The sequence below is a fragment of the Arachis ipaensis genome, chromosome B7 (genome assembly GCF_059453495.1).
Source record: "Arachis ipaensis isolate K30076 ecotype BB chromosome B7, ASM5945349v1, whole genome shotgun sequence".
In the NCBI taxonomy this organism is placed as follows: domain Eukaryota; kingdom Viridiplantae; phylum Streptophyta; class Magnoliopsida; order Fabales; family Fabaceae; genus Arachis; species Arachis ipaensis.
The window spans coordinates 106,534,459-106,542,502 of record NC_142442.1 but is presented as its reverse complement, the minus strand read 5'-3'; the positions used below and the strand labels follow the sequence as shown (position 1 = coordinate 106,542,502).

Sequence of the window (8,044 nt, the reverse complement as noted above, 5' to 3'; positions counted from 1 at the left end):
AAGGATTTTTTGTTGGTTTAGAAGCTATACTTACAACACGATCACTTTTATTCTTTACCGACATTAAATCTCGTTCGTCAGTCTCTAATATGAAAATTTCTAAGTTTGGTGTCTTGCATGCATTGTTTATTTGATCTTAGTTCTTCATGATTTAGTTTCATTATGTTATTATTCTCTAAAAATTCAAAAAATTTTCAAAACTATGTCTTTTCAAGTCAATAATACAGAGAATTGAAGATTCAGAACATGCAGTAGAGGAATTACACAGAAAAAGCTGGGCATTCAAAATGCCCAGTGAGGAAGGAAAACTGGCGTTTAAACGCCAGCCAGGGTACCTGGTTGGGCGTTAAACGCCCAAAAGGGTAGAATTTTGGGCGTTAAACACCCAGAATGGTATCCATTCTGGGCGTTAAACGCCCAGAATGGTATCCATTCTGGGCGTTTAACGCCAGGATCGCACAAGAGGGAAGATTTTGTTTTTAATTCAAATCTTTTTCAAATTTTCATACTTTTTCAAAATCAAATCTTTTTCAAATCATATCTTTTTAATCATATCTTTTCAAAATCAAATCCTTTCCATTTTTTTTACTATTTTCGAAAATCCTTGCTACAATTAAAGATTTAATTCAAAATTTTTAAGTTGTTACTTGCCTATTAAGAAAGGATCAAATTTTAAATTCTAGAATCATGTCTTTTAATTTCTTGTTAGTCAAGTAATCAACTTTAATTTTAAAATTTCTTTTTCTAAATTGATTTTCAATCATATCTTCTCAATCATATCTTTTTCAAAATAATTTTCAATCATATCTTTTTTTTTATTTCTGATTTCAAAATCTTTTTCAAAATCACTTAACTACTTTCTCAATTTTAATTTTCGAAAATCATCAATCAATTTTTTTAAAATTTCTTTTAATTATTTCAAAATCTTTTTAAATTTAATTTCGAAAATTCTTCCCCTCTTCTCACATCCTTCTATTTAAGGACTAACACTCTTCCACTATCAGCAATTCAAACTCTCTCTATAAGTTCGAATTCTCATCCCTACCTTCTCCTTCTATTCTTCTTTTCCGCTGACACCTCAAGGAATCTCTATACTGTGACATAGAGGATTCCATTCTTTCTTCTCCTCTCTTTCATATGAGCAGGAGCAAGGACAAAGGCATTCTTGTTGAAGCTGATCTTGAACCTGAAAGGACATTTAAGAGAAAGCTAAGAGAAGCTAAAGCACAACTCTCTGTAGAGGACCTAACAAAAATTTTCAAACAAGAAGAAGACATGGCAGCCAAAAATAACAATAATGCCAACAATGCAAAGAAGGTGCTTGGTGACTTTACTGCACCTACTCCCGACTTCTACGGGAGAAGCATCTCTATCCCTGCCATTGGAGCAAGCAACTTTGAGCTTAAGCCTCAATTAGTTTCTCTGATGCAACAGAATTGCAAGTTTCATGGACTTCCATTGGAAGATCCTCATCAGTTCTTGGCTGAATTCTTGCAAATCTGTGACACTGTCAAGACCAATGGGGTTGATCCCGAGGTCTACAGGCTTATGCTTTTTCCCTTTGCTGTAAGAGACAAAGCTAGAACATGGTTGGATTCACAACCTAAGGAAAGCCTGATCTCTTGGGAAAAGCTGGTCAATGCTTTTATGGCCAAATTCTTTCCACCTCAAAAATTGAGTAAGCTTAGAGAGAAAGTCCAGACCTTCAGACAGAATGATGGTGAATCCCTCTATGAAGCTTGGGAAAGATACAAATAATTGATCAGAAGGTTTCCTTCTGACATGCTTTCAGAATGGAGCATCATAGGTATCTTCTATGATGGTCTGTCTTAAATGTCCAAGATGTCATTGGACAGCTCTGCTGGAGGATCTCTTCATCTGAAGAAGACGTCTGCAGAAGCTCAGGAACTCATTGAAATGGTTGCAAATAACCAATTCATGTACACTTCTGAAAGAAATCCTGTGAATAATGGAACAAATCAGAAGAAATGAGTTCTTGAGATTGATACTCTGAATGCCATATTGGCTCAGAACAAAATATTCACTCAACAAGTCAATATGATTTCTCAGAGTCTGTTTGGCAGGCAAGCAGCAATAGGCAGTACCAAAGAAGTTTCATCTGAAGAAGAAGCTTATGATCCTAAGAATCCAGCAATGGAAGAGGTGAATTACATGGGAGAATCCTATGGAAACACCTATAATCCTTCATGGAGAAATCATCCAAATCTCTCATGGAAGGATCAACAGAAGCCTCAACAAGGCTTCAACAGTAATAATGGTGGAAGAAATAGGTTCAGCAATAGCAAGCCTTTTCCATCATCTTCTCAACAACAGACAGAGAATGCTAAGTAGAGCCACTCTGACTTAGCAACTGTCTCTGATCTATCTAAGACCACTCTAAGTTTCATGACTGAAATAAGGTCCTCTACTAGAAATTTGGAGGCACAAATGGGTCAGCTGAGTAAGAAAGTTACTGAACTCCCTCCTAATACTCTCCCAAGCAATACAGAAGAGAACCCAAAGAGAGAATGCAAGGCCATAAACACGTCCCACATGGCCGAATGCACAAAGAAGGGAAAGGCAGTGATTTCCACTGAGGAAGACCTCAATGGACATCAACTGGCCTCCAAGGAGTTCCCTAATGAGGAACCATGGGAATCTGAGGCTCATACAGAGACCATAGAGATTCCATTAAACTTACTTCTGCCATACATGAGCTTTGATGAGTATTCTTCCTCTGAAGAGGATGAAGATGTTACTGAAGAGCAAGTTGCTAAGTACCTTGGAGCAATCATGAAGCTAATGCCAAGTTATTTGGTAATGAGATTTGGGAGGATGAACCCCCTTTGCTCACCAAAGAACTGGATGACTTGACTAGGCAGAGATTACCTCAGAAGAGATAGGATCCTGGAAAGTTCTCAATACCTTGTACCATAGGCACCATGACCTTTGAGAAGGCTCTGTGTGACCTGGGGTCAAGTATAAACATCATGCCACTCTCTGTGATGAAGAAGCTAGGGATCCTTGAGGTACATGCTGCAAGAATCTTACTAGAAATGGCAGACAATTCAAGGAAACAGGCTTATGGACTTGTAGAGGATGTCTTGGTAAAGGTTGAAGGCCACTACATCCTTGCTGATTTCATAATCCTAGACACTGGGAAGTGTATGGATGAATCCATCATCCTTGGCAGACCCTTCCTAGCCACAGCAAAAGCTGTGATTGATGTTGACAGAGGAAAATTGGTCCTTCAAGTGAATGAGGACTCCCTTGTGTTTAAAGCTCAAGGATCTCCCTCTGTAACCATGGAGAGGAAGCATGAAAAGCTTCATTCAATGCAGAGTCAAATAGAGCCCCCATATTCAAACTCTAAGTTTGGTGTTGGGAGGCCATCATCATGCTTTGAGTATCTGTGAGGCTCCATGAGAGCCCACTATCAAGCTATTGACATTAAAAAAGCGCTTGTTGGAAGGCAACCCAATTTTATTTAATCATATCTATTTATTTTCCATTGTTATTTTATGTTTTCTGTAGGTTAATGATCATGTGAAGCCACAAAAACAACTGAAAAAGCAAAAACAGAATACAAAACAGTATTAAAAATAGCACACCCTGGAGGAGAAGTTTACTGGCATTTAAACGCCAATAAGGGTAGCAGAATGGGCGTTAAACGCCCAGTCTGGCACCATTCTGGGCGTTTAATGCCAGAAATGGGCACAGAGCTGGCGTTTAAATGCTAGAAAAGGGAGAAAAGCTAGAGTTAAACACCAGAAATGGGTAGCAACCTGGCGTTTAACTCCAGGATTGGCATAGGAAGGGGCGTTTACACACCAACATGGTGTAGGGATGAGAAATCCTTGACACCTCAGGATCTGTGGACCCCACAGGATCCCCACCTACCTCCTCTCTCTCTCTCTCTTCTTCACACCTTCCCAGAACACCCTTCCCCAAATATCCTTCACCAATCACCTCAGTACCTCTTCCCCAAAAACCCTTCACCTATCAAAACCTACCCTATTCTCCATAATCTGTTCACTAATCCACATCCATCCATCATAAAACCCCACCTACCTCACCATTCAAATTCAAACCACTTTCCCTCCCAAACCCACCCAAACATGGCCGAGCCCTACCCCTCTCTCCACTCCTATATAAACCAATCTTCACTCCTTCATTTTCACACATCATATACACTACTTCTCCCCCTTGGCCGAACTACTAAACCCCCTCCATCTCCTCCATTTTCTTATTCTACTCTTTTTTTTCTTCTTTTGCTCGAGGACGAGCAAACCTTCTAAGTTTGGTGTGGTAAAAGAGTTGCTTTTTGTTTTTTCATAACCATTTATGGCACCTAAGGCCGGAGAAACCTCTAGAAAGAGGAAAGGGAAGGTAAAAGCTTCCGCCTCTGAGTCATAGGAGATGGAGATTTTCATCTCAAAGATCCATCAAGACCACTTCTATGAAGTTGTGGCCAAGAAGAAGGTGATCCCCGAGGTCCCTTTCAAACTCAAAACGAGTGAATATCCAGAGATCCAACATGAGATTCGAAGAAGAGGTTGGGAAATTCTCACCAACCCCATTCAACAAGTCGGGATCTTAATGGTTCAAGAGTTCTATACCAATGCATGGATCACCAAGAACCATGATCAAAGTGTGAACCCGGACCCAAAGAATTGGCTTACAATGATCCGGGGGAATTGCTTAGATTTCAGTCCAGAAAATGTAAGGTTGGCATTCAACTTGCCCATAATGCAAGGAGATGCACGCCCCTACACTAGAAGAGTCAACTTTGATCAAAGGTTGGACCAAGTCCTCATAGACATTTGTGAAGAGGGCGCTCAATGGAAGAGAGATTCAAGAGGGAAGCCGGTTCAACTAAGAAGGCATGACCTCAAGCCCGTGGCTAGGGGATGGTTGGAGTTCATCCAACGCTCAATCATTCCCACTAGCAACTGGTCTGAAGTTACTATAGACCGAGCTATCATGATCCATAGCATCATGATTGGAGAGGATGTAGAAGTTCATGAGGTTATATCTTTAGAACTCTACAAGGTGGCAGACAAGTCCTCTACTTTGGCAAGGTTAGCCTTACCTCATCTCATTTGTCACCTCTGCAATTCAGCTGGAATTGACATAGAGGAAGACATCCTCATTGATGAGGACAAGCCCATCACTAAGAAAAGGATGGAGCAAACAAGAGAGCCCACTCATGAACCTCACCAAGAGCATGAGGAAATTCCTCATCATGAAATCCTTGAGATGCCTCAAGGGATGCATTTTCCTCCACAAAACTATTGGGAGCAAATCAACACCTCCCTAGGAGAATTAAGTTCCAATATGGGACAACTAAGGATGGAGCACCAAGAGCATTCTATCCTCCTCCATGAAATTAGAGAAGACCAAAGAGTCATGAGGGAGGAGCAACAAAGGCAAGGAAGAGACATTGAGGAGCTCAAGCACTCCCTAAGATCTTCAAGAGGAAGAACAAGCCGCCATCACTAAGGTGGACCCGTTCTTTAATCTCCTTGCTCCTATTTTTGTTTTCCAAAAATTATGCTTTATGTTCTATCTATGTTTGTATTTTTATTACATGATCATTAGCGTCTTAGTGTCTATGCCTTAAAGCTATGAATGTCCTATGAATCCATCACCTTTCTTAAATAAAAAGTGTTTTTAATTGCAAAAAGAAAAAGAAGTACATGAATTTCAACTTTTAAAACAGATTAATTACTTTGATGTGGTGGCAATACTTTTTGTTTTTCTTAATGAATGCTTGAACAGTGCATATTTTTGAATTTGTTGTTCATGAATGTTAAAATTGTTGGCTCTTAAAAGAATGATGAAAAAGGAGAAATGTTAGTTGATGATCTGAAAAATCATAAAATTGATTCTTGAGGCAAGAAAAAGCAGTGAAAAGCTTGCGAAAAAAAAATGGCGAAAAAAAGGAAAAAAAAAAAGAAAATTTAAGAAAAAGAAAGAAAAAGAAAAAGCTAGTAGAAAAAGCTAACAACCCTTTAAACCAAAAGGCAAGGATAAAATGAAAAGGATCCAAGGCTTTGAGCATCAGTGGATAGGAGGGCCCACAGGAATAAAATCCTAGCCTAAGCGGCTAAAGCAAGCTGTCCCTAACCATGTGCTTGTGGCGTGAAGGTGTCAAGTGAGAAGCTTGAGACTGAGCGGTTAAAGTCGTGGTCCAAAGCAAAAAGAGTGTGCTTAAGAGCTCTGGAAACCTCTAATTGGGGACTCTAGCAAAGCTGAGTCACAATCTGAAAAGGTTCACCCAGTTATGTGTTTGTGGCATTTATGTATCCGGTGGTAATACTGAAAAACAAAATGCTTAGGGTCACGGCCAAGACTCATAAAGTAACTGTGTTCAAGAATCAACATACTGAACTAGGAGAATCAATAACACTATTTGAATTCTGAGTTCCTATAGATGCCAATCATTTTGAACTTCAAAGGATAAAGTGAGATGCCAAAACTGTTCAGAAGCAAAAAGCTAATAGCCCCGCTCATCTAATCAAGACTTATCTTCATAGATGTTTTTGGAATTTATTGTATATTCTCTTCTTTTTTTTTATCCTATTTTGTTTTTAGTTGCTTAGGGACAAGCAACAATTTAAGTTTGGTGTTGTGATAAGCGTATAATTTATACGCTTTTTGGCATTATTTTTAGGTAGTTTTTAGTATATTTTAGTTACTTTTTATTATATTTTTATTAGTTTTTAAATAAAAATCACATTTCTGGACTTTAGTATGAGTTTTTGTGCTTTTCTATGATTTCAGGTATTTTCTGGCTGTAATTGAGGGACCTGAGCCAAAATTTGATTCAAAGGCTGAAAAAGGACTGCAGATGCTGTTGGATTCTGACCTCCCTACACTCGAAGTGGATTTTCTAGAGCTACAGAAGCCCAATTGGCACGCTCTCAATTGCGTTTGAAATTAGACATCCTGGGCTTTCCAGAAATATATAATAGTTCATACTTTGCCCGAGATTTGATGGCCCAAACCGGCGTTCCAAGTTAGCATAAAAATTCTGGCGTCAAAACGCCAGAACTGGCATAAAAGCTGGAGTTAAACGCCCAAACTAGCACAAAAGCTGGCGTTTAACTCCAAGAAAAGTCTCTACATGTGAAAGCTTCACTGCTCAGCCCAAGCACACACCAAGTGGGCCCGGAAGTGGATTCTGCATCATTTACGCAGAAGTTTAGGAGGAACAAAGCATTTTCATACGCTTATCTGAAATTCTCACCAATGAATTACATAAGTATCTCTATCCTATTATATATTTTATTCATCTTATAATTATCTTAAACTTAATAACCATTTGAATCTGCTTGACTGAGATTTACAAGATAACCATAGCTTGCTTCAAGCCAACAATCTCCGTGGGATCGACCGTTACTCACGTAAGGTTTATTACTTGGACGACCCAGTGCACTTGCTGGTTAGTTGTGCAGAATTGTGAAAAAGAGTTGAGATTATAATTGTGCGTACCAAGTTGTTGGCACCATTGATGATCACAATTTCGTGCACCACTTCTGAACCTCTGCTTTCCTATTGCCTTCTTCCAACCATGCATTACTTCCTTCCATGGTAAGCTGTAAGATCCTCTCAGTGAAAATGGTCCTCTACGATTTCTGCAAATGTAGATACAATAGTAAAAGGTGCTATTTATACTAAACTAGTAACTTAGGTTTACAGAAAATGAGTAACTAAGTAGAGATAGTGCAGAAATCCACTTCCGGGGGCCACTTGGTGTGTGCTTGGGCTGAGCATTGAAGCTTTCTCATACATAGGCTGTTTCTAGAGTTAAACGCCAGGTTTGGTGCCAGTTTGGGCGTTTAACTCCAATTCTGGTGCCAGTTTGGGCGTTTTACGCCAAGATATTTTAGGCTGGCTTTGAACGCCAGTTTGGGCCATCAAATCTCGAGAAAAGTATAGACTATTATATATTTCTGGAAAGCCCAAGATGTCTAATTTCCAACGCAATTGAGAACGCGCCAATTGGGCTTCTGTAGCTTCAGAAAATCCACTTCGAGTG

At 39.3% G+C, this 8,044-nt stretch overlaps 1 non-coding gene across 1 annotated transcript; it reads right to left on the bottom strand.

The window, feature by feature from the left end:
* Positions 1 to 1,680: 1,680 nt before the first annotated feature.
* LOC148553638 (small nucleolar RNA R71) lies at positions 1,681 to 1,788 on the bottom strand. Its single transcript, XR_015893885.1, has one exon. It is a non-coding gene; the product is annotated as a small nucleolar RNA R71 (small nucleolar RNA).
* Between the last annotated feature and the right edge of the window lie 6,256 nt (positions 1,789 to 8,044).